The sequence below is a fragment of the Dromiciops gliroides genome, chromosome 6 (genome assembly GCF_019393635.1).
Source record: "Dromiciops gliroides isolate mDroGli1 chromosome 6, mDroGli1.pri, whole genome shotgun sequence".
In the NCBI taxonomy this organism is placed as follows: domain Eukaryota; kingdom Metazoa; phylum Chordata; class Mammalia; order Microbiotheria; family Microbiotheriidae; genus Dromiciops; species Dromiciops gliroides.
In genome coordinates, this window is record NC_057866.1 from 187,787,846 (window position 1) to 187,815,720 (window position 27,875).

The 27,875-nt window shown below is 37.8% G+C and overlaps 1 pseudogene; it reads right to left on the reverse strand.

The window, feature by feature from the left end:
* Window positions 1-11,227: 11,227 nt before the first annotated feature.
* On the reverse strand, window positions 11,228-26,383 carry LOC122732167 (annotated as a pseudogene).
* Window positions 26,384-27,875: the final 1,492 nt, after the last annotated feature.

Here is a 27,875-nt window from a genome sequence, read left to right on the forward strand (position 1 = left end):
AAGCCATTTCTTCCCCGGAAATTCTACCACCAGGTATGCCTCTCTGTTCACAGAAAAGGCCATTTTGGTACACAAGGCATTGTAGACTCTATTAAGAGAACCTGGATAGCACCAGGTGTGACTAATACAGCATCTCGAATCTGCTCGGGCTGCTCCACATGTCAGTCTTATAATCAGTATGCTTTTAAGGTCAAAGCTTATGGAGGGCGTCCTCTAGCATATACACCTTTTGAGCACTTACAAATTGATTATATTACTATGCCAAAAGCAGGACATTATAAATTTTGCCTTGTTATAGTTGATCAGCTCACTCGGTGGGTGGAGGCCTTTCCCAGCCCCCGAGCCACAGCTGCCTTTGTTGCCAAAATTCTTCTTAAAGAGATAGTACCTCGTTTTGGCCCACCAGCCCGCATCGATTCTGACAAAGGCACACATTTCACTGATTCGATTTTATCCCAAATCTACTCTTTCTTGGGAGTGACTCCAAAATTCCACACGCCCTACCATCCACAAAGTTCAGGCCAAGTCGAACGTATGAATAAAGAGCTTAAGAGTATGATTGGCAAATTATGTACTGAAACCCATTTGAAATGGCCTGATGTTCTACCATTGGCATTATTCTATCTACGAAGTAGACCAAGAGGAGAACTTCATATATCTCCTTATGAAATGCTTTTTGGTCACCCTCCTATCCAAGCTAAAACTTTTTCCCCAGTTTATACATCACTGGTGGGAGGTGATACTTCTGTTGCTTCCTATATACAGGAATTACAGACCAGGCTACGTGAACTCCATGAGGCAGGAGCTGTGGTCCAGGCAGGACCATTAGACTTTTCATTGCATAACTTCAACCCAGGAGATAAAATATATGTAAAGAATTTTCAGAAAACCAGTGGAACTCAACCTGCCTGGGAAGGACCTTTTCAGGTATTATTGACAACTCCTACTGCCATTAAAATTGGTGAAAAAGACTCATGGATTCATTGCTCTCATATAAAGCCTGCACCATTCATAGGTGAAGAGATTTCAGATAGACCTGAGGTAGACGCTAAAGAGGTAAAAACCCTAAAGATAGCAACTGTTAAAGAGCAAAGAGAGTTCAGAGGAAAAAGGCAGTTCCCATTTAATAATCCCACTGATCAGTTAAATGCTTTGGGACTCAGTCTTCGTAAAGTATCAGGAGACGGAAATTGCCTTTTTAGGGCTTTAGCAGACCAGCTAGAAGGTCACTGTAGAAATCATCTCAGACACAGACAAGAAGCTGCTTCTTATATGATTAACCATAGACAAGAGTTTGAGTCTTTTATAGTAAATGACTCCCCTTTTGAAGAATATGTTGATGAATTAAAGAAATTTGGAAAGTGGGGAGGAAATGATACAATTGTAGCATTTGCTAAGCAGCATCAGCTGAATGTTGTGGTTCATCAATTAAATCAGCCTTTATTGAAAATCAGTGGCACAGACAAAACTGATGCTAGAGAACTCCACATTTTCTACCATAAAGAACATTATGACAGCATTAGGAAGATCAATGACAATTCAGAAACCCCTGCCACTTTGGCATGCAGAGAATTGGGGAACCAGTTAAAACAATGTGGCATACCCCAAACTCTAGCAGCTTAAATACCTTAAAATTTAACAAGCATTTCCTTCCACAGGCAAAAGCACTGAAGCACATGGCCTAGTTTTCTGGCCCACCTCAATTTCTCCCACCCTTTTCCCTACCCTATACCTATTTTTTTTTTTTATCCTTTTTGCTTTTTGTTTTGTTTTGACTTTTGAAAGGCACTGAAAAGACCTGGAATTCACCACACCTTTAAATTCTTTAAGAGCACAAAAGGGTGCTTAGCGAATCTTTTGCCTTTTATTTTTGGTTTTTGGTTTTGCTTTTTTTTTTTTTTTTTACTTTTGTTTCTTTTGCTTTTCTTTAAAAACCCGATTTTGTAAACTAAGTGACTTTTCAAAGGCATTTTAAGTATATGCTATTGAATATTGAATCTTGCTTATTGAAGTCTTATTTCTTTTTGATGAATTAATCACCACTTTAAGTATCTGCTACTGTTATACTAGAGAATTCATGTATAAGATGATGTGGTCTAATTGCTAAAAGAAGATTATGTAATAATGTCTAAAAGAAGATTATGTAACAATGTCTAATATAATCAGCTATTTACATTCGTTTATTATTTATATGTCATTATACTCTGGGTATGGTTTGGAATTATTGTATATATCACTAATATATTCTCAGTTATGCAGCATAGCACACATTTTTACCATCATATTGTCTTTGGTGAAATTAATGAGATTTCAGAAATATGGAAACTTATCATTTCAGAGACTAACTTGCTGTGAACTCTGATGCAGGCCCTGGAGAGAATATATGTGCAACAAAAGGAGAGACAGGTATACATAAGTCCATGGTTTGCTTATGATGGTGACTATGTAGAGCACAATTACTAGGCACAGTCCAGTATTCATCCTCTCTCCCTCCTAATTTAACCTAATTTAACTGAACTTACTTATCTTTTTATCTCACTCAGTTGAATTCACCTGTGGCCTAGCACAATCACTGGCTGTCTCGGAACCATGAGATATGGTATGATAACCTTTCCATAACATTTTCAGGTGTCATGAACACATACTAAATTTGACTTTGATCCAGACACATGGTGGTAAAAAGTGTTACTGATTGCAAAATGCTATGCTAAGGTTTAGTAAAAAAAAAAAAAAAAATACAGCAATTCAAACAGTTAAAGAAGAAATCCAGCTTTCCAGACCAGAGTCCAGAATCCAGAATCCAGACCAGAGTCCAGAATCCAGTTTTCCAGACCAGAATCCAGTTTCCTCCTGATGATATCTTACCACTTCAAGAAGACAAGAGAACTCAGAGACTTTATATGAACTGTTTTGCTTTATTAGCTTTTACTATCTCCTTTCTGTTATATACTATCTGTAACATGTACTCTCTGCAGAGGCTCTCCCTTTGCAAGACTAATGTCAAAGCGTCGGTTCATGAGGAAAGAAAAAAAAATCGCCCCTCTGGACAAAACTTTCCTCTCTTCCTTTTCTGTATTGTTGTCCGCATATTATTAGTCAGCAGAAGTTATTATATTCTTTTTACTGTTCCATCAAGGAAACATTCCATTTCTTGAGGAAGCAAAGGGGGGAAATGTGGTAAAATATGAAAGTTTTTAACAGTCGGTTAGGATAACTGAAAGACGCCAGTTTTTCAAGGACCACCCTTTTGGGGAGGAGATGAACAGTCCGCCTGCTGCGCATGTCAGACTGCCTGCCGAGTACAGTCCGCCTGCTGCGCATGTCAGACTGCCTGCCGGGTACAGTCCGCCTGCTGCGCATGTCAGACTGCCTGCCGGGTTTTTTGACTTCCGGGGTGGAGAGAACGGGAGTAGCCTTTTTTTGCCGGCTTGGCGGGACTCCGGGCGGGGCGGCACAGACGGTCTGACTCACTCCAAAGGTGGCCTAAATCGGTTTGGTGAGTTTTTATAAGGAATATAGACTAAGCCTAGATTTAAGACGATTTGTACTGTATTTCTGTTTTCCTATCCTTCTAATCAACAACACCTTATATACAATAAAGGCTCTATCTAGAAAACCAGAAGCTTCTTCCATTTACTAGTCTGGGAGATGAATTAAGGGAAGGGTTAAGTAGGGGAGATTTATGATCTAATATCCAATTTTAAATCTCACATTAAGAATACTGATGGCAAGATTCAGGGTCAAAGGTAAAAGCTGACTAGAAGCACAAAATACTTATTGATTTTACTTGGGATTAAATTAATATCACTGTCACTTTTCCTTTGAAAACTAAAGTTAATTTGCCTAAATATTTTACATAGAAGTAATTACATGCTTTGAGTTTCAGGAAGTTTAGCCAACATAGCAGTTTCTTAATGTCAATCAATGGCATTAAGAGTAATTAATTTCAAATGGTCTAAGTTATGAAAACAATATGCATTCCTACAAAGGTTAACTAATGTACCACAGAGGACTTGCCCCCCCCAAGATGGCCATAAATGAAGATATCAATGGTCAAATAATGACTAAAATTAATTCAACTATAATAAATGACAAGCAGTTGCTGTACTTAGTGGCTATTTTTACTAAGCCATTGTACTAAATGTACTGGATAACTATTAATGTAAAGAAATTGTTGATGTATTATGGGTTCTAGTATAAGAAGTGTGACTCTTTAAAGTTATTTATAATTCTTTAAAGTTTACAAAGAATTTTATAAACATTTTTGTCCGATCCTGTAAGATAGATGCTATTATCATTTCCATTCTACATATGGGGGAAACTAAAACTCATTAAGATTAAATAACTAGGGAGGGGGGAGGGAGGGGAGGGAGGGAGAAAATCTGAAATTGTAAAGCATGTATAAACAAAAGTTGAGAACTATCTTTACATGTAACGGAAAAAATAAAATACCTCATACATTAAAAAAAAAAGATTAAATAACTAGGCAATGGTCACATAGCTAGTGAAGGAAAGAGTCAGGATTCAAACTCATGCCTCTCCTGACACCATATCCAGGGCTCTTTTCACAATGCTATGAGGACGGGGCGGGGAGAGGGGGGAAATGTATGAACTGACTGACATATACATTCACAAGTCTCAGGTCTCTCCCTCCACCCAACTAGATGACTCCCTGAGTTACTGCCATGGATTTTGCTTGAATCCTCAGTACTTAAGGGATGTTGCTACAAGTAGTATTAACGATAATAAGTAACATTTCTATGACATGTAGAGATTGAAAATCACTGTCTATACATTATCCTATTTTATAATCATGAAACAGAAATAAGGAGAGGACTCCATGAATCCCCAAAGCTTAAACTGTAGGTAACATTCTTTCCACTAACCCCAGTGCCTCTCAACATTTATTGATCTTCTAGGGTTTTTAAAATAAATCACAAAGAAAGGGAATGGAAATATGCTAAGAATGTGGAGTACAAAAAGCTAGAAATCACCTAACTTTTTCAGAATTTCTTATATCACTTAACATCACTGACTTGGTTCTGCATGTTAATAGATTCCAGTGAGTTCTAAGGTAATTAAACAATAAATGACAGCATATAGGCTTCTTAAAGGATTAAGTTTTATTAACTACCAGAAGATTAATCAATCAAAAATAGTTCTAGTCAACATATAAACCCAAATAGTGTCAAAATTTAAACCATACTAATCTTTGACATTCCATGGGAAGAAAGGCATGCTCTGCTTTCTAACCATCTAAATTTACGTCGATAAATTTCATCATTACAGTGGTAGTGAGACCATGCCTTCTGGCCATCAGTGTTGAAAGAAAGAAAGAAGAGAGAGAGAGAGAGGAAGGAAGGAAGGAAGGGAAGAAGGGAGGGGAAAAGAAAGAAGAAATTCCTCTTGCAAGCAAAGGAGTAGGTATGTCAAAATTTTAGAAAGCTATTTAATAATTCCAAGAAGTGTCAGTTGAACAAAGGTAATGAGAAAGCATGTGATATTCTCTCCTTGGAAAAGCAGACACAAAGTAAAATTTGCCAAAGGAGGAAATCATCGATAGTAAAGGCAACTCACAACAGGTGATTTCACTTAAAAGTCCTTTCTTTTTTCTTATAGTATTCATGTCTTACCTTGAGTGTAACATCTCTGCTGGATGAGCTGCTCAACTGGGTTCTCAGTGTCTTATCCTCTCCATGACACCTTGCTCTTCTGCTGCCAAGGGTCCAATTGCTAGAAACTGCTTTCTGTCTTGAGTGATGTCTTTCTGTATCCATGTCTATCTGGAGGGTGTATCTCTCCTCGCTGATGAATGTGGTGTCTACCATGGTCAATTAGGTATAGAGGGAAAAGAAATCCACTCCTCCCCACCCCATCCCTACTCCCAATGGGGTCTCCCCAATCAGTGTATCTTCCCATCTTGGAACTACATCAGAACTGTTATATAAATTATTGGGGGAGGAGCTAGATTGTTTTTGTAGAAGGTGCATTGTGTTACCTAACTGGTTTTTTATGGTTGCTAAATTGTGTTTTCTAAATTATTGGGGGGGGAGCTAGCCTGAGTTTTCTAAAATATTGCTACTTAGATATTAATGGCTATTGGGGCAGCTAGGTGCCTCAGTGGATAAAGCACCAGTCCTGGATTCAGGAGGACCCGAGTTCAAATCTGGCCTGAGACACTTGACACTTACTAGCTATGTGACCCTGGGCAAGTCACTTAACCCTCACTGACCCACAAAAAAAAATGGCTTTTTATATAATAATGGCTATTGCATCATTTTTTGCAGCAAGTATTAATTATTAAAGTATATTAAATATTAGTAAAAATTAACTACATGGCATTTAACACAAGTGGAAAACCCCCCAGCAAGATTTTGTCTCTACATTACCTATACTGGCCTAAGAGGAGAGTGCTCACCAATGGGACAGTATTTCCAGCCTAGAGTGCAAGCCAAGAATGGCTCTGGCCTCATGATCAAGGCTTTTTCCCTCTTTTTGATAGAGGCTGCTCCTTACACACTGATCAAAGCTAATTGGCAAGCATCATTCAATTCCATTGGTTAGCATGTCTTGAGGGTGGTCCACATTAAAATGAACTTCACAGAATGATGTCAGGGTCTATTGGAAGAGAACCTCTTAGGGGCAAAGTCAAAGTCCAGATAGGTGCAGCTTAATCTTAGTTCACTAAGCTAGTCACAAAGAGTCAATCTCACTCCTAAAAATTGACCTCTGAAGTGTGTTGGGGGAGGAGGGAGGAAAGGCTAATACTGGGTCCCTGAGTCCTCAAGAAATTCATTATTAATGATTTTTTTCTCATAGAATTTAAAAGTTGTACCTAGGGTTTATCAATTTTAAAGCACCAGAGGTTCATTGAAGTTGTTTCCTTGATTCCATCCAAGAAAGGTATGCCCCATAAAGAGCTTAGTCAAATAAGATAACATGTGTAAAGAATTTAGCACAGTGTCTGACACATAAGTGCTCAAAAAATAGTTGTTCCCTTTATCTTTCTTCCTTTCACCCTCCCCACCTAAAAAAAAATACTGTGGAGCGCATACTCCCTTGGGGAAAGTGGGCTCAGACTGGAAGCATACAGGTACTGAAGCACCTTTGTGAGGAACAAGTGTGGTAGAGTGTCATCTCACCCTGGAAGTCATTTTTTTCCCTTTTGTAAAGTCCCCATTAAATTTAATTCTGGATATGGTGTAACTGATAGATGGGTCATTTCCAAGATCACCTAAACTTGATCCTTGCTGGGATTGGTCAATTAGGTCTCTCAAGGATTAGATCCTTGCTGGGATTAGTCAAGCAGCAATCATATGCATCCTAAGTCTCTGCCGCCATAGCATCTCCTGAGTGAGCTGCTCATTGGACTCAGGTTCTGTGACTACCAACACACTCTCTAAGCAACTCCAGATGCCAGACCTCTGAAGGCTTTGGTGACCTTTTGAAGCTTGCAAGGTTGTGGATAACCTAGTAAATTCTATCTCAGAGAATTCAGTCACTTATGATCAGGAACGAAGAAACATGAGAGACAAAAGACACAGAGGCATCATGTGTTCATGGCTATATAACAGTTACATCAGATGGTAAGGCCACTGTGGCTTCTACCGCCATCCCTCTCCCGACCTGGAGACCCATAGCTTTTTCTCCTCTCTTGAAATCTGCCAGGAAAAAGAGCTTGAGATTGTCTCCTTGACACTTTTGTATGCACTCCCAGGTCTGACTCAGCAGCCAATTATAAGGCTTTTCATCAACATGCAATAAGCCAACAGAAAATAGTCAGGGGATACCTGTGCATGTTCCAGTGTGGATTGGAAATACACAAGCCTCTTGCAACTACTTGAAAGACTGGAACCTTTTCCATGACAATGGTAGAAGTTAAAGGTGATTTTTAATGGTTGGCTCCAAAGAAAAGGAGTTTCTACTGGATAGGCTATGAGCCAATAATTTGAACCTGAGCCCAAAATTTATAACAGGAAAGAAGTACTCAGAAAAATAGCTCTTATAGACACCAAACTGTTACCCTAGCTACATGAATTTGAGTCTCGTTTTCTGTGTTTATAAAACAAAGATATTCATATTTGTTTCATGTACTTCATAGAGTTATTATGAGGAAAGAGTTTTAAATAGATTTCTAGCCAATAATTCTTGGAGCAGCTAGGTGTACCAATGGGTAGAGTACCAACCATGGAGTCAGCAGGACCTAAGTTGAAATCCGACATCAAATGTTTACAAGCTGTGTGATCCTGGGCAAGTCACTTACCCCCAATTGCTTCCAAAACAAAAAAAATCAATAATTTTTATTTTTAACTAGACAAGGTCTACATAACCTTTTGGTAGATTCCCTAAAGAGAGTTTATGAGAAGATAATGTATAAGAATCAAACAGAAGGGGAAGGAAAGGGGAAGAATTTATTTCCTACCTGCTGTGTGCCATTTGATGCTCCCAACAACCCTAGGAGTTAGATACTGATATTATCCCTGTTTTACAGATGGGAAAATTGAAACAGGAAGCAGTTAAGTAACTTGCCCAGGGTCACACAGTCGGCACATCTCAGGCCAAATTTGAACTCAGGTCTTCCCGACTCCAGACCTACTGAGTCACCTAGCTGCCCCAAACAGTTGAGAAAGAAGGAAAGAGCTGGAAGCCAAATCATTGGAGGAAGTATCCATAGCAATACACTTATCAAAGAGGGTGAGGACCTGTTAACTCTTGGCACTGAATCCCCAGTGCTTAAGACTATGCCTTGTATATCATAGGGATTTAATAAATGTTTGTTAATTAATAAAATATGCTATTTTTAAAAATACTTGCAGGCAGCAATCATTTGCATCTTTTCTAAGTTAATTGTCCTGTTCCTTCCATTGATCCTTATGGTATATGTCCTAGAGACAGCTACCTGGTACAGTGGATAAAGTACTAGGTTTGCAGTCAGGAAGACCTGAGTTCAAATCCAGCCTCAGAGATTTATTATCTGTGTAAATACTGGGCAAGTTGCTTAATTATTGTTTGGCTCAGTTTCTTCAGTGATAAATAATAGTACCTAGCCCCCAGGGTTGTTGTGAGGATCAAATGAGACAATATTTTTAAAGAATTTCACAGTTCCTGGCACATAGTAGGCGCTATATAAATGCTTATTCCCTTCTCCCCCTTCAGTCTCCTTGACAGCTAGATTATCCTCCCCATACACATTTCATTTTGCTAATGTCTATCTTAAAAGAATATTGGAATCAGAGTGAAGAAGACAAGGGTTCAAGTCCTAATCCTGGAACTGATGGGCTATGTGTCAAACAATAAGCCACTTGGTCTCTTAAGGCCCTAGGTTCCTTATCTATAAATTGGTAATAATATTACTTGTAAGACTACCTCATGATGTTGTATGAGAATGGTTATAGAAATGTGAGTTATTGCAATGTGTCTCCCCAAACTGAACACAATATTAGAGATATATTCTAATCTAGACTACCTGACTCTCAGACTAGCCATCGCCTTCCTCAATCCAATGCACCAATAATTGTATGAAGCAAGAAAATGCAATATTTTAGCATCACTTGATTACCTGAACATTTAATTTATGTAGAGAGGAAATAATGGTGGGATGAGCAGGTGACCCCTGATCAATTAAGTTCTTCAACCCACTTGACAAAAGTACAGGATTAAGGGGCAGGTAACCAAGATGATGAGATGTTAAGGTTTCCCCCCTTTCAGACTTTGAGAGGCTTCATTAACAGCTTGTAAAGAGTATGAAATCTTGAGTGGCTCATATTCCAAGTGACCTATTCCTAGACAGCAAAGAAGGCCAAATTGGGAGTGGTCCATTTACACTTTGTAAAGGGTTTGCCTCTTTTAAACTTTGATGGATGAGTGCAAAGGAGGTATAAAGAAGTGTTAACATGCCTTTACTTCTTAAAAAGATCAGTCATAGCCTTCATGGTCTTTTAAAAAGACTGCACAGACTATGAGAAGAGAGTGAGAAAAGTAAGTCAGTTATGGAGTAAGAACCCAGTTGGTAAGAGGAATTGCCCTTTGTCATTACTTTTAGGTCTCTTCCAAAGGGTATGGGAGAACAAGGGAAGGGATCCCCCATTCCTCCATTTTCTTTTTGTTAATCTTTAAAAGTTAGATGATTCGTTTTAAAAATCTGAAAAGGAAAATCAAGCTTGACATAATAGAGATGTAGGGTTTTGTGTACTATCTTCATCTGTTGTTGGTGGGTTTTTTGTTAAGTTCAGAATGAAAAAAAGTTCAGTGGGAGAAAAGACCCACCTCCAAAAGAATCTGGAAAGTTGAATTCCCTCTACAGGGATGTGATTTGGGGCTGAGAGGAAAGAGGAAAAGAGAGAAAGGCTTTATTTTTCTGGGATTATGGCAGAGGGGTAGATTTGGAGGGATATCCATAAAATAGACTCTCAGGGGGAAAAAAGAAAAGAAATCTATAATCACAGAATCCCCAAATTATAAGGGACATAAGAGGCTATTAGCCCAACCCTTCCCTAAACAGTTTCTCCTATAATGCATGTAAAAAGTTGTCATTCGAAGGGGGCAATGGCACAGTGGATAAAGCACTGACCCTAGATTCAGGAAGACCTGAGTTCAAACACTTAACACTTAACTAGCTGTGTGACCCTGGGCAAGTCACTTAACCCCTGTTGCCCCACAAAAAAAAAAAGTTGTCATTCAATCTTTACATGAAGACCTTGGTGAGGAAGCATGGGGAATCTTACTACCTCCTAAATCTGCTCATCCTACTTTTGTACAATTCAAATTCTTAAGAAATTCATCTTTAGATTAAAACCTAAATTTGTCTCTCTACAACTTCCAATCCATTCTAAGAAGCCTTTATTAAGTGCCTATTATGAGCAAGGCACAATGTTAGGTGTCAATAGCTAAATATATGTACATTAATTTGACAAGAATAGAGTGTTCCTTAACCAAGAGGATGAGGAAAGATTTTCTGTAGGAGATTCCCTCTGAGTTAAGCCTTGAAGGAAGATTGAGATTTGGAAAAGTGAAGGTAAGAAAGTACATTCCTGTGATACAGAGGTAGAGAATGGAATGCCACGTTGTGGGGACATCAACTTGGGAGTAGAGAAAAGTACAATAATTCTGGAAAAAAATGAATTTGTTCCTACTTCTGCCCTCTTTGGGCATGTGAGACAAATCTAATTTCTCAGTTAGTTCCTCCAACAGCATTCTGGTGATCCTCTTCTGGATGCTCCCCAACTTATCAATGTCTTTTCCTTGAAGATGTGCTAGGCTTCTCTACTGCAAACTTGAGTCTTGCAAATGCATCAATCAACTTTTATGCTTGCTTTGGCAGTTTCTGGTTTTGAAATTGTCACCTCATGCAACTCTTGATCCATAACTGGAATTGTGCTGGTGCCATAGAACTGCTATCATCCAAGGGTCCAAAGGAATTGAGATTCAAAATAGTGAAACTTTCACTGGCATCTAAAGGGCTAGTAAAACCACTGCTACTCCAGTACAACTGGACAGGTGGTAGAGATTCCTGGAACTGATCAGTTGTGCATGCCCTCATCTCTGGTGATAGCGCTGTGGGAAATTCCGACAGAGAAACCCAAATGGCACTCAGGAATAAGGAAGAGCAGTTTATTGACTCACCAGCCCAAAGCAGAGTAGCCTCTGATACTCTGGGCAGCCAACAAGTGTCCAAGCTGCAGTTTTTATATCTCTTAAGTGTGAAAATGCATGCAGGTTTTCACAGGTACATTGTGGTAAGCTTACTTGGCAGACAGAAAGGTATATTTCAGTAAACAGAGGCATGTCAGGAAGTTGGTACTAAACCACAGGCTTCAGAGGAACAAACAGTAAGTTCTACTTTCATTTTGGGGTCTCAACTCGGGCCTCAGTTTTGTCCCCGTATTTTTCCATATTTAGAAGGGGTAACTGACCAATTAAATCAATTTTCTCTGCAGGAAATAGTTGTTTCAAAGGTTTCTTTGTGGGTTCTAACAAACCTAGTTCTATTAATCCATAACACGTACAATATCAAGCTGCTTCTAATTGTTTGTAAAAAGCATATTTTATGTGTCAATTCCCAAGGAACAGAAAAGTTTCTTATTACTATGGGAGCCAACCCACATGTATCTCAGGCGATATGCATCATAGATACCTTCTAGTTCTGCCTACGTGTCCAGTAGCTCCCAACTTTCATCTAACGCCTCTCATTCTTACTTGCATGTTGTGCTCCAAGGAAGTAACTTCTTTAGTTTCCAGGACAGGAATGGAAGGAAAAATCTTCAAGTATGTATTTTAAGAAGTTTAGCAATGCTATCTGAATTGAAAAATGTTAGTTATTATGAATAATAATTCATATTCACTAAAAATTACAATAATGGAAAAATATTATATAGAATAGAATAATATAAATAATAGAATTCATATTCACACAATCACTGATAGTTGCTCCTTGAGAAATTGCTAGAGTTTTTTGGGTCACTAGACTAACAATACTTTCACTTGTCCCATGTGATGGGCAGGTCTCTTTTTCCTGGGGAGACCCAACAGTCCGTTCATCTCCAGCTGCAACATAAAAACGACTCTCCTTTTGTTCATCCTCAAAAGCACTCTGATCTGCAGTTTGCAGATTAAAATCTGCAAAATCATCGGGATCTTGAAAAGCAATAGACTTAACTTGAATTTTAGCCCCAAATCAAGATTCTAAAACTGACTACTACTGCTACTTTTTAGCTTTATGAAGGATGTTCAGTTCCTGACAGAGAATACTTTCTTGCAACTTATATCCTTTTGATAAACCATAAGTTTTTTTTTCACTCTAATTGAGAAACTATTATTTCCCCTTGATAAGTAGTACATCTATATCCCTTAAATCATTTAAGTCATCATTTGGTTCACTAAAATGTAGAATCTGTTCTGAGAACTTAAAAACTGAATCCTTGGTACTACTAACAAAAGATGAAGTTGAACCATCGACTGTTCCAAAGTCACCAAGAGTTTTCATTGATAACCTTATAAAGCCCAAATCCCCATTTTAAAAGTCTGTAAAATTATCCAAAACATTTTCTTTTGTCAGATATATCCTAGAACTTTGGATATTGGTAAAATTTAATATCTTCTTTTTTGGAAAGATATATAATGCATTAGTTTCAAAAGTTTTAATACTGTTCACACAGGGCTATACATTTAAAAGTGAAGAAAACAAATTTTCATTAGTTTCACAGTTTTCTCCCGCTAAGTGATTATGTATTATCAGTTGTGTCTATTGAATTAAAAGCCAATTATGTGCTAGTATTTTATTCAATTTGTTTCAGTGTTGCAGGGTGATATGTTTCATTAGTGTGAGCGGCTGAAATTAGTCTTGACACCCGGAACAGACCACTCCTTCCCCAGCCTAACTGCTCTACAAGAAACTGCCCGGGGCACGTAAGCCTTGTGAGCCCAGGCCCCACTCAGCAGGGATGCGCACAAAAAGCCACAGGGATGTGCCAGTTTCCTCTGTCCAGTCCGCAGTTCCGGGAGCACCTGGCATAGGGCTCCTTGTGGCCACTGGGGCGACCAGCAAATTAGCTTGGCGTGTGCATGGGCACAGCCCGGACCAAATTTCAGGTGAGAGAGAAGGGTTTATTATTTGGAAGCACAGAGGTGGCAGGGGGGCTGACAGTGAAAGGAGAGGACTGAGAAAGGAGAGCAAGTACTGAGGACACTACGGAGGGGGGCTGACAGTGAAAGTGGAGGAGAGCTAGCAAGAAGGTAGAGACACTGAGAAGTTGGTGGGAGAAGAAGTGGAGAAAAAGATTGAAAGGGAGAGGACTGAGAAAGTTGCAGATGACTGAAGGTGAACCCATCTAAGTGAGGTGTGGCTGCAGTGGCAGCAGCCAGCATACCCTCAGGGGAGAGATGTACAAGTGGCTGGAGAGAAAGTGAAAATGCGGACAGGTTGTATTTCTTGCTTTACCCTTATCTTTAAGTTTATTCTCATAAATAAACCCTTTGCTGTTAATTGAAAGAGACTTCCTAATCTTTTGCCTATCAATTTGGGAGAAACAGTTGTGGGAATTTATAAATGGCCCATATTAAATTAAAAGCAGTCAGATAGCCAGCAAGGAGTTCACAGGTTAGGCCCACCCCTTAAAATAATTTTACATTTGAATGGCAACCAAGGGAGGATTTATGGGCCAATTATAATTTTTCAGATAATTATAATTTTTCAGATAGCTTCTAGTTATAAATTTACAGATTAGCAGAGTTAATTTTTTTACATTAGTGACTACACTGATCTCTGAAATTCAAACCTGATTATGTTGAACTAGAGTCTTTCATTTTCATAGCTTTTATCTAAAGATATTTGTTCTACAGAACTTCATGAATCCTGTTTATTTTATTGTTTTCCTAGATATTTAGTGCTTCTCTGATTTTAAGATATTGTTTCTTCTCATCATATCCTCTCCTGTTTGGAAACTGTGGCAAAATCTGCAAATACCTCAATAGGACTAGGCATGGAGTCTAAATGAAGCTCAATGCTTTGGCTCTTTGGTCTCAGTAAGGTCCATATCTTCCATTCTCTGAAGATTTACAGTTTCCAATGTTGCAAATCCATTTGTTAGAATCTCTGTACATGGGGATTTCTCACCATTATGGATGTATACTTGCTTGTCTTGACTATTTTAATATCAGTTCTAAAACTGGCAGGAGAGAAGCTTTCAAGTATTCCGACATTCTCTGTCCCACTAATTCATTTAGATCTCTTGGATTTCCTCTGCTTTCAAGTAAAACATCTGAAGTTCTGTACTCAATTATTTATTTGCTGGTGATAGATGGTAAAAACATCAGACTGTTTTATCATAGGACTAGAATATTAAGTGATATCTCTTTATCATTACCATTTTAATGGAGGCTATCTACATTTTCCAAGAAACCATAAATTGGCATTAAGTGATTTGAAAGTATAAATCCTTCATTGGAATCAGTAAATTCTGGTGCATCAAAATCAAAAATCCCTTCACCAGAAGGGCTGACTTCAGAAAACCCACAAATTCAACTGCTACAGCAGCATCTAATGATGGTAGAGATGAAACATATGTTCAAATGCTATCTGGTAACATTGTTCAATTGCTTTTAAAAGATTAATTTATACTTGGTTCCTGTAAGGCACCAAGATGGGGATGGCTCAGGGAGGGAAGAATTGGCTCCTCCTAGGAGATACAAGCTTTCCACTGCCCTCTCAAAGGAACAATTTCATCAACATCTAACCAGATTTTTATCACAACTTAATTATCCATTACCCTCAGCCTTCCCTTGCTACCACTTCTGACTACCCCTTCTCCTTTTTCTGCTCCTGGGCCGCTCTCTCTCATGCCTCAATTTTCTTTAATTTTTTTTTAATTTAGCATTTTATTTTTCCCCAATTGCATGTAAAACAATTGTAAAATGCATTTTTCAAACTTTGAGTTTCAAATACTCTCACTTCCTCTGTCCCCACCCCCACCCCACCCTTTGAGAAGACAAGCAATTTGATATAGGTTATGCAAGTGTAGTCATGCAAAACTTTTCCATATTAGTCATGTTGTGAAAGAAATCAGACCAAAAAAATCTCAAAAAAATAAACAAAGGTAAAAAAATGTATGCTTCAATCGGTATTCAGACACCATCAGTTCTTTCTCTGGGGATGGATACCATTTTTCTTCATAAGTCCTGCAGAGTTGTCTTGAGAATAGCTAAGTCATTCACAGCTGATCATCTTACAATATTGCTATTACTTTGTAAACAGTAAATTTCACTTTGCATCAGCACATAAGTTTTTCCAGGTTTTTCTGAAAACAACCTACTTATCATTTCTTATATCCCAACAGTATTCCATCATAATCACATACCACAATTTGTTTAGTCATCCCCTCAATTTCCAATTCTTTGCCACCAGAAAAGAGCTGCTACCTAAAAATCCTTTTCCTTTTTTAAATCTATTTTTGGATACAGAGCTAGTAGTGGTATTGCTAGGTCAAAGAGTATGCATTGTTTTATAGCCCTTTGGGCATAGTTCCAAATTGCTAGACAGAATGGTTGAATCAGTTCACAACTCTACCAACAATGCATTAATGTCTCATTTTTCCCACATCTTCTCTAAAATTTGTCACTTTCCTTTTCTGTCCTATTTGCCAATCTAATATTGAGGTAGTATCCAAGAATTGTTTTGATTTGCATCTCTCCAATCAATAGCGAGTTAGAGCGGTTTTTTTTTCCATATCACTATAGATAGCTTTAATTACTACATCTAAAAACTTCATTTCTTTTAATCATTTATCAATTGGGGATTTTTCCAAATTTGACTCAGTTCTCTATATGTTTGAGAAATAAAGCTTTTATCAGAAAAAAAAAAACTTGCTTCAATTTTTTTTTACAGTTACTGCTGCTAACTTTATTTCCCTCCATCTTAGCCCCCCTCCACCATTTATTCTATTCTCTCAACTTTCACTCTGTCCCTCCTCAAAAGTATTTTACTTCTGATTATTCCCTCCCCTAATCTGTCATCTCCTCTATTACCCTACCCCCTCTTATTCCCTTCCCTTCCTAATTTCCTGCATGGTAAGATAGATTTCTATACCCAATTGAGTGTGTACATTATTCTCTCTTTGATCCAATTCCAATGATAGTAAGATTCACTCACTCCCATTCACCTCCCCATTTTCCCCTCCACTGTATAAGCTTTTTCTTGCTTTTTTCATGTGAGGCAATGTGCCCCATTCCACCTCTCCCTTTTCCTGTCTTCCAGTATATTCCTCTCACCCCTTAATATTATTTCTTTAGATATCATTCTTTTGTCTAAAACTGTCACATGTCCCCTTTGTCTATATATAATCCTTCCAACTGCCCTAACATTGAGAAAATTCTTATGAGTTACAAATATCATCTTCCCATGTAGGAATGTAAACAGTTTAACATTTTAAAATCCTTTTTTGATTTCCTTTTTCCTGCTTATCTTTTTATGCTACTCTTGAGTCTTGTATTTGAAATTTAACATTTCTATTCAGGTCTGGTCTTTTCACATAGAATACCTGAAAAATCTCTTTCATTTAATTCTCATTTTTCCCCTGAAGGATATACTCAGTTTTTCTGGATAAGTGATTCTTAATTGTAATGCCAGTCCCTTTGCCCTCTGGAAAATCATATCCCAAGCCCTTTGATAAATTAATGTAGAAGCTGCTAAATCTTGTGTTGTCCTGCCTGTGGCTCCAAAACACTTTTCTTTATGGCTTCTTGCAATATTTTCTCCTTGACCTGGGAGCTCTGGAATTTGGCTATAATATTCCTGGGAGTTTTCATTTTGGGATCTCTTTCAGGAGGTGATTTGTGGATTCTTTCAATCTCTATTTTACCTTCTGGTTCTAGACTATCAGAGCAGTTTTCCTTGATAATTTCTTGAAATATGATGTCTAGGCTCTTTTTTTGATCATGGCTTTCAGGTAGTCCAATAATGTTTAAATTATCTCTCCTGGCTCTATTTTGCAGGTCAATTGTTTTTCCAAGAGATAGTTCACATTGTCTTCTATTCTTTCATTTTTTGTTTTGTTTTATTGTTTCTTGATTCTCATAAAGTCATTAGCTTTCATTTGCTCAGTTCTAATTTTTAAGAAATTTTTTTCAGTGACCTTTTGTACCTCCATTTCCATTTGGCCAATTTGCCTTTTTAAGGAGTTTTTTTTAAGTATTCAACAAATTTTTGTGCCTTTATTTTCCATTTGGTCAATCCTGCTTTTCAAGGCATTCTTCTCTTCATTGCCTTTTTGTACCTCTTTTACCATTTGCCCCAGTCTGTTTTAAAGGTGTTTTTTTCTTCAGTTGTTTGTTTTTGTGTATGTGTGTGTGGGTCCTTTACCAAGCAATTGACTCTTTTTTCATTATTTTTTGCATCACTCTCATTTCTCTTCCCAATTTTTCCTCTACCTCTCTTACTTTATTTTCAAAGTCTTTTTTGAGTCTTTCCATGACCTGAGACCAATTCATATTTTTCTTGAAGGCTTTGGATGTAGGAACTTTGACTTTCTTATCTTCTTCTGATGGTGTGTTTTAATCTTCCTTGTTACCAAAGTAACTTTCTATGTTCAGAATTTTTCTATTACTTGCTCAATTTCTCAGCCTATTTCTTGACTTTTAACTCTTTGTTAAAGTAGGGCTTTGCTTGGGGCAGCTAGGCGGCACAGTGGATAGAGCACCGACCCTGGAGTCAGAAGGACATGAGTTCAAATCCAGCCTCAGACACTTAACACTTACTATCTGTGTGACCCTAGGCAAGTCACTTAACCCCAATTGCTTCACCAAAAATAAAAATTATAAAATTATTAAAAAAAAGGATTATTAAAAAAAAGTAGGGCTTTGCTTTCAGGATGGAGAGCACACTGTCCCCAGCTTCAAGGTTTTTTGTGTAGCTGTTTTCAGAGATACTTCTACAGACCTGTAAGTTTTCAGTTCTTCCAAGGTGCTACGATCTAAGGAGACGCATGTTTACCACTCTTCTGGCTTATGCTCTGGTCTGTGAGCAACTAAAAGCCCTCTTTGCTGCCCTGGAACTGTAACAAGGGTCCCTGCTCCACTGAAACTGCAAGCTCTGTTATGCTAGTGCTTCTCTCTGCCCTGAGACTGCCACCTAGTACTACAACCTGGATACAAGTATGGGCAAAGCAACAGACACCTGCCTCAATGCTATCAAAGAGACACCTGTAATTTCCTTCTCACTAGTTGTTTGACTCCCTTACCATCTTTAGACTGAGAGCTACAGAAACAGCCACTACAGCTACTGATTCAATGACTCCAAAGGCATGCTCCTGGTTTGTTGGGACTGGATATGGCTGGTACAGCCAGCACTGGACTGTGCTCTGCTCTCACCCTGGTACAATAGACCTTTACTGCTGACCTTCTAAGTTGTCTTTGGCTGGAAAATTATTTCACCCTGTGCTTTTGTGGGCTATGCTGCTCCAGGAATTGTCTTATGGCACGATTTAAAGGTATTTGGAAGGGTTTGGGGGAGAGCTCAGGCAAGTCATTGACTTTCCTCCAACATCTTGGCTCTACCCCTTACCCCTCAATTTTTAATAGCATCTTGCTGCAGATAAGCTCGCCCAGTCAGGGATGCTGTGTCCAAAGAAATCATTTGAGGAAGAGTTAGGCCTAGTAGTAAGGAGTTGAGTTATGAAAAGGTGGAAGCTGAGGATACCCAGCTAAGTAGCAAGCCTGGAAGAAATACTGCATCCAGAGGGAATAGGGTAAAGACACCACCAAATCTTAAAAGACAGCAGAAAACTACAGGACCAGAGATATGTTTATCCTTGCCCCTGTGTACTTCCTAGTGTAAGACCCTCTAATAGTATATTTATTTTATGTGCCTACTCATGATGAGTATTTGTCAGAATGCATATTTAAGATTTATTTAGGGAATGTTTTGTTACTAGCTCTCATGTTATTCCATTTCAATAAATTCCTTTGCTTTGAGCTCATTGTTTCAACTGACTCACTACTAAAGATGAATACCCTGGTGAAAGCTTGTAAACTAGAGTTTTACAAGACTACATTGAACCTAGGGGACTTATCCTGGGAAAGACTAATCTGCGTGTATGAGTTGCATGAGAATGGGAAGAATACAGCCCAGATAGGGAACTATACTTTGATAAGTATCCTCATAGAATTTAATCATTCAAGTATTTTGAAAACATTTAAAAATAGTTTTAAAGCATAATAATATAGCCATATAACTTAAATTACCCCCCTATCAATGTAGGAGAGTTTTAAAAAATCAATTATGCAATATAGCGCATATTTGGTAGTAGAGTTATATTGAGCTAGCTGTGGATGGGGAGTAAAGTACCATATCACTTAACTGTTTTGTTGAGAAAAAGTATTCATGGAATTGCAGAATTGGAAGGCACCTCAGAGTCAAGCAAGTCTGTAACTAAGCAGAAATTCCTTCTACATTCTACCTAGCAAGTAGTCACATTCCTTTGCTTGAGGTCTTTAAATGAAAGAGAATCCATTGCTACTTGGGCAGCCAGGGTCCAATTTTTAGAAAGTCTTTTTTTCCATAATATATAGAAATGACTCTTTGCTACTTCCACCTATTGCTCCTTAATCTACTATCTAATGCAAAGCAGAGCAAGTCTAATCCCTAATGACAAAACTTTAAGTACTTGAAGACAACTTTCAATGCCCCTAAACATATAGTATCATGTGGAGACCCTTCGCTGTCCTGGTTGCAGCCCCTGGCTACTCCTTAATTCACCTGTGTCCTTCTAAAATCATGGTGTGGGGGTGGGGATGGAGCCAAGATGGCAGAGGAAAGGCTGTAACTTTTGGATCTCCCCACACCATTCATCCACATACCTCCAAATAATGCCATAAGACAATTCCTGGAGCAGCAGAACCCACAAAAGGACAGAGTGAGATCATTTTCCAGCCAAAGACTTCTTAAAAGGGTGGCAGGGAAGGTCTGCTGTCCCAGGGTAAGAGGAGAGCCTAGTCCTGCTGTGAAGATCCAGCCCCAGTCAGGCTGTGCCTCTGGAATAGTGGAATCATCAGTGTCAGGGGCTACTTCTGGAACTCGGCACATGAACGAGTGAGGGGGTCCAGCAGTTGGCCTGGGGGAAGATACCAGGGGTCTCTGCTGGAGCTGAGCCAAAGTGCAACTGTATTGCCCATATTCAGAATCAATAAGCAAACTTGAGTGGCAGCAGCCAAGTGAGGGAGGGGCAAAGGCACATGAAGCTTACAACCACAGAAAACCAGATTTCTGCTTCTGGGTTAAAGAATAAATAGGCCTATGGTTACTTACAGACCAGAGCACAGTCCAGGTGAGCTGAGAATGTTCTTCTCCTTAAATCATTCCACCTGGGACCCCCACCCCAACCCCCGAAGCTTGGGACACTGTGCCCCACTTTAAGAAGGAATTAAAAGTCAAGAAATAGGCTAGGATAATGAGCAGGGAGAAAAAGCTGTGGACCATCAAAAGTTTCTTTGGTGACAAGGTAGATCAAAATACACACTCAGAAGAAGATTACAAAATCAAAGCTCCTACATCCAAAGATTCCAAGAAAAATATAAATTGTTCTCAGGCCATAGAAGTGCTCAAAAAGGACTTTGAAGAAAGGTAGAGGAAAAAATGGACAGAGAAATGGGATTGATGTAGGACGGTCATGAAGGGAAAGTCAACATCTTGAAAAGCCAAATAGGCCAAATGGAAAAGGAGGTACAAAAGGTCTCTGAAGAAAATAATTGCTTAAGAATTAGTATTGAGCTAATAGAAGCTAATGACTTTATGAGAAATCAAGACACAATAAAGCAAATACAAATGAATAAAAAATAGAGGGCAATGTGAAATATCTCCTAGGAAAAAACAACTGACCTAGAAAATAAATCCAAGAGAGATAATTTGAAAATTACTGGACTACCTGAAAACCATGATCAAGGAAAGAGCTTAGATATTATCTTCCAAGAAATTGTCAGGGAAAATTTCCCTGATATTCTAGAAGTAGAAGATAAAATAGAAATTGAAAGAATCCACTGATCACCTCCTGAAAGAGAACCCAAAAGGAAAACTTCCAGGAATATTATAGCCAAATTCCAGTGCTCTCAGGTCAAGGAGAAAATATTGCGAGCAGCCAGAAGGAAACAATTCAAGTACTGTGGAGTCACAGTCAGGATAACACAAGATCCGGCAGTTTCTACATTAAAGGATCAGATGGCATTGAATATGATATTCTGGAGAGCAAAGGAACTGGCATTACAACCAAGAATCCCCTACCCAGAAAAACTGATTACAATCTTTTGGGGGGGATGGGACTTCAAAGAAAAAGAGGACTTTCAGGCATTTGTGAAGAAAAGACCTGAATTGAATGGAAAATTTGACTTTCAAATACAAGACCCTAGAGAAGCATAAAAAGGTAAACAGGAAAAAGAAATCATGAGGGATGCTAAAAGGTTAAACTGTTTACATTCCTACATGGGAAGATGATACTTCTAACTCATAAGAACTTTCTCAGTATTAAGGCAACTGAAAGGAATATACTTAGAGACAGGTATGAATTGAATATAAAGAGATGATATTTGTAAAGCTTTTATTTTTTGTTTATCCTATTTTATGGGGCAGTCAGGGTGAGGTGGCTTATGTCTGGGGCCAGATATGGGCTTGAGGCCTCCTGGATCCAGGGCTGGTACTTTGTCCACTGTGTCACCTAGCTGTCCCATGATTGCATCTTTAAAATTAAGAGGTGAAAGTAATGCACTGAAAGAAAAAGGAGAGGTGGAATGGGGTAAAGTAGCTCACATAAAAGAAATAAGAAAAAGCTTATGGAGTGGAGGAGAAGATGGGGAAGGAGAAGGGGAAAGAGTGAGCCTTATTCTCATCAGAATTGGCTCAAAAAGGGAATAACATAAACTCAAGTGGGTATAGTAATATATCTTGTCCTGCAGGAAAGTGGGAGGGGAAGGAGATGAGGGGGGAGAGGCAAAGGAAGGGAGGGCAGATTGGGGGAGGGGGCAGTAAGAAGCAAAACACTTTTGAGGAGGGATAGGGTGAAAGAAGATAGAAAATAGAGTAAATATTAAGGGAAGGGAATAGGATACAGGGTAATACAGTTAGCAATAGTAACTGTGAAAGAAATAATGATCAGGATGCTAGCAGAAGGATTTATGAAAAATGTAATCCATCTACAGAGAAAGAACTAATGGTATCTGAATACATGTTGAAGTTTAATTTTTTTTTAGTTAGTTCCTCTTTCTAAAGTTATTTTGTCTGTTTTCTTTCACAACCTGAATAATGTTGAGATGTTTTGCATGACTGCACATGTATAACTTATATTGAATTTATTGAGTTCTTAGTGAGGGGTGGGGAGGTAAAGAGGAAGACAATTTGGAACACAACATTTTAAAAAGTCAATGTGAAAATTAGTTTTTACATGTAACTTGGGGAAAATACTAAATAAATAAATAAATGTATTGTTATTAAAAATAAATAAATAAAATCATGGCATCCATAATTGAACATATTCCAAGTGTGGTCTGGCCAGGAAAGAGTATCACATCCCTATTCATATTTAATGTAGGCTAAGATCACATTAGTTTGTTTTGTTGGGTGGGGGGTGGGGGGGTGTATACCGTATCACACTGTTGTCTCACTATTGAGCTTATGTTCCAAATCTTTTTTTTTTTAATTAAGTGAGGCAATTGGGGTTAAGTGACTTGCCCAGGGTCACACAGCTAGTAAGTATTAAGTGTCTGAGGCCGGATTTGAACTCAGGTACTCCTGAATCCAGGGCCAGTGCTTTATCCACTGCGCCACCTAGCCACCCCTCAAATCTTTTTCAACAGAACTGTTTAGCATGTTTCCTCTATCTTATATTTCTAAGACTGTTTTATTTTATTCCAAGTATAAGATTTTACATTTATCCTTATTACATGCAGCCCTGCAGTCTAACCTTTAAAGAACATTCTTGATTTTGACTGTCATTTCACCTATTAGTCATCTCTCCTAACTTTGTGTCATTTTCAAATTTGATACCTTTGGTTATCTATGTTTTTTTTTTCAAGTCTATAATTGTTTCTCCTGTAATAGCTTTTAATTTTTTATATTCTAAAGGTAACAAATAGCAGAGAGAACATTTTCATATACAAAGTAGAATTTTAATAAGACATGTAAAACCACAAATCTCCATTACAATTGCTTTCTTTGAAGTCCATAATAAAATCAATATGCTACTTTTAGAGCTATCCTATTGCCTATTTTCCTCTTAATTTCCTTTTATTACCATCTATGCATTCTTTAAGATGTTTCAATGAGCCTCTTTTATTGTTTTGCAACACTATTGACCATTTCTCTTGATCCCACTAAACCCCTCCCTCCTCATAAAAATGGAAAAACACTATCCTCATAAGAAATAGTCAAATAAAACAAATAAACAAAAGAAAATAAATTGACAATGGCCATGTCTGAAAGTATATGTCTTATTCTGCACCTTTGGTCATGATTCCTCTGACAGGAAGTAGGGAGGATGAATTATCGCATGTCTTCTTGGAGCCACGGTCAGTCATCACTATAATTATCATTATTAAGTCTTTCAAATTTGTTTTTCTTTGCATTGTTACTATTGTATAAATGTTCTGATACTGCTCTCTTAACTCTATTTTAGTCTATGCAAATCTTTCCAGATTTCTCTTAAATCATCTTTTTTCATAATACCTCATGGTTCAATAATATTCAGATAAATGCATATGATAATATAATTGAGGCTCATGGTTCAATAATATTTTAATAAATTCAGACCATAATTTATTCAGGTATTCCCCAACTTATAGATGTCCCTTTTATTTCCAATTTTTGCTACAATAAACAGAATAACTAAAATATTTCTATACCTATAGGCCTTTTCCCTCTTTTTAAAAAAATCTCTTTGGGATATAGTCCTAGGACTGATATTGCTTATTGAAAGGATATGTGTACCATACAAGATAGTTCCAAAGGACTCATGATGGAAAAGGCTTTCCAAATACAGAAAAAGAAACTGTGGAATATGGATGCAGATTGAACCATACTATTTCTTTTGTTTTTGATGCTGTTGTTTTTCTTTTTTGAGGTTTTTCCTTTTTGCTCTGATTCTTCTATTATAACATAACTAATGCAGAAATATGTTTAATGTGATTGTACATATATAACCTATATCAGATTACTTGCTGTCTTGGGGAGGGGGGAAGGACGAGATGGAGGGAGAAAAATTTGAAATTAGAAATCTTATAAAAACAAATGTTAAAAACTATCTCTAGGGGAAGCTAGGTGGTGCAGTGGATAGGGCACTGGCCCTGGAGTCAGGAGTACCTGAGTTCAAATCCAGCCTCAGACACTTAACACTTACTAGCTGTGTGACCCTGGGCAAGTCACTTAACCCCAGTTGCCTCACCCCACCCCCAAAAAAGAGAATATTTAAAAAAAAAACTATCTCTACATGTAACTGGAAAAAAATAATAAAATAGTTTTATAATTAAAGGGTATGTGTAGTTTAATACCTTTATGGACATAGTTTGAATTTTTTCTGGTTTGGCTAGACTAATGCATAGTTCCCACAACAGTATACTGCCTATCTTTCTAAAGTTCCTCCAGGTATTGTTACTTTCACTTTTTGTGAAATTTTCACTCTTATAAATAGAAATTATATTAGTTTGGGTTGCTTTAATTTACATTTCTCTAATTATTAATCATTTGGAAGATTTTTTAAATCATACAGCTTCTCATCACTTAGATTTCTTCCTCTTAGAAGGAATATTACTACTCATATCCTTTTATCATTTATCTATTGGGGAATGGCTCTCTGTCATATATTCAAATCAGTTCCTCATATATCCCAGTCTTCCTTAAACAGTGCATTTTCAGATTTATCTCCAATTTATTCTGTATCTATCTTGTTCACACATAGTTGTTTGCATGTTGTCTCCCTCTTTAGTCTGTGAGCTCCTTCAGAGCAACAATTGGTTTTTCCCTCTTTTTTGTTACATTTTATTTTACTGTTGCCTTCCTTTACACACCCAGCACTTATCATAGTACTTGGCACATAGTATGTGCTTAATAAATGTTCAACTTAATATATATTAGATATGACACATTTATTGGAGAAACTTTCTGCAAAGACTTTTTCCTTACCTCTTTTCTTTTTCATTTTAACTGCCTTGATTTTGTTTTAAAACACCAATTTTACATAACAAAATATGTCCATTTTTTCTTCTCTCATTCACTCTCTCCTTTATTCAGTCATTAACCCTTTTTCTCTCCATAGCTTGGGAAGATATTTTTCTCCTTACTCTTATCATTTAATTATGATGCCACCTGTTATATCTAGGTCATATCACCATTTAGAGTGCAAGTCATTACTTTAAAATTATTGAAGCACAGGACTACACACAGAGCTCTAGGAAACTCCACTACAGGACAGTATCTCAGGGAAAAAAATTACCATCATTACATTTCCCCCATTAAGTCTAACCTTGTGAGATTTAAAATCGGATATACAAGCATTAAACTCCCCTTTTAACTTTTCCCTTATATATCTCCCAGACCACTAAGAAAAAGAAGCCTCAGAGCTTTAATCAGTGAGGGATTACCCTTTATTGTTTAGACAGCAAACAGGTGATACCAATTAGGGAAATAGGAAAGTAGAAATACAAATGAATAATCTTAGATCTAAGCTTAGTCTATATTCTTTTATAAAACTCACCGAATCCCAAAACTGCCTGCCAGGCAGAGAATCAGAGCTGATCACCAAAATGCGCCGTCACCGCTAAACTGAGAAGCCAGAGTGTGAGCGACTGAGAGCGAGCGAACTTCGTTCTCACTCTCAGTTTTAAGTTGGCGTCCCAGAAGTATGGCATGCTTGGCCATGGTCTCTGGGCAGCAGCAGCAGCAGGTGCACTGCCGTTTGTCACAGTCTCCTCCCCAAAAAGGGTGGTCCTTCAAGAGCCGCTTCAGTAGCATGCACTCAACTTAAATGATTCAGCTAAAACTTTTTGTTTTTTAACACACACTTTTTAGATCAGAAGCTAGGCCAACTATGAATAAGATATTCTCTGACCTTAAGACATTGTCCAGATTTAGAAAGAACCAAGATCTCACTCACAAATGAGTTAGAGAGAATTAGTAATAAAAAAGTTATGGGAAATATGGCTAGGGTCTCACTTGAACTTTCCCAAATTCCCCTCCAAACATTAAAATAACATCTTAAAATGAATTCTGGAGCCACAGAACCAACAAAAGGATAAGGTAAAACAATGCTCCAGCTCAAGACAACTTAGAAGGTCAGCAGGAAAGTCTGTCTCACTGGCATAAGAGTAAAATGTAAGCCACAGTTTTGGGGGACAACCAAATTGGTAGCAGTGGCTTCTGAAGTTCTCAGCCTATAGATGGTAAGGGGGTCAGACAACTGGTCAGAAGGAGATTATAGAAGATGACACTAGGAGCAGGACTCAATTATACTACCCATATGCAATTCAATGTCACAGTCCCAGGTCAAGGAGAAGCACTACCATACTAGAGCATGCAGGGGAGCAAAGATCCTTGTCACAATTCCAGGGTGGAAAAGAGTGCTTATGGTCACTCACTGACCAGAGTACAGGCCAGGAGAGCAGTGACCACACCTCTCCTTAGATCATACCACTTTGGAAAAACTGAAAACTTACAAACACCCATAACTAACTCTGAAAATAGTGCTATGAAAAACCTGAACCTTGGACAGTGCTCTCTGTACCCAAAAAGCGGAGCCCAACTTTAGCATAAAGTTAAAAGTCAAGAAATAGGCTAGGAAAATGAGCAAAACAATAAAAGAAGAACTTAACCATAAAAAGTGACAAGGAAGCTCAAAACACAAACTCAGAAGACAACAAGGTCAAAAGCAATTATATGAAAAGCATCAAAGAAAAATGTAAACTGATCTCAAGCCCAAAAAGAATTCCTGAAAGAATTCAAAAAAGATTTTAAAAATCAAATAAAGGAAGTAGAGGAAAATTGAAAAAGATATGAGAGGGATACAAGAAAATCATGAAAAAGAGTCAATAGCTTGATAAAGAAGGCACAAAAATTACTGAAGAAAATAACACCATAAAAGGTAGAATTAGGCAAATAGAAAAAGATGTACAAAAATTCACTTTAGAGAAAAATTCCTTAAAAAGTAAAATTGGTCGAATGAAAAAGGAAATACAAAAGCTCACTAAAGAAAATAATTCCTTAAAAAATAGAACTGGGCAAGTGAAAGCTAATGACTTTATGAGACATCAAGGACTAATAAGATAAAATCAAAACAATGAAAAAATAGAAGAAAATGTGAACTATTTTATTAGACAGAACAACTGTCCTGGGAAATAGATCAAGGAGAAATCAT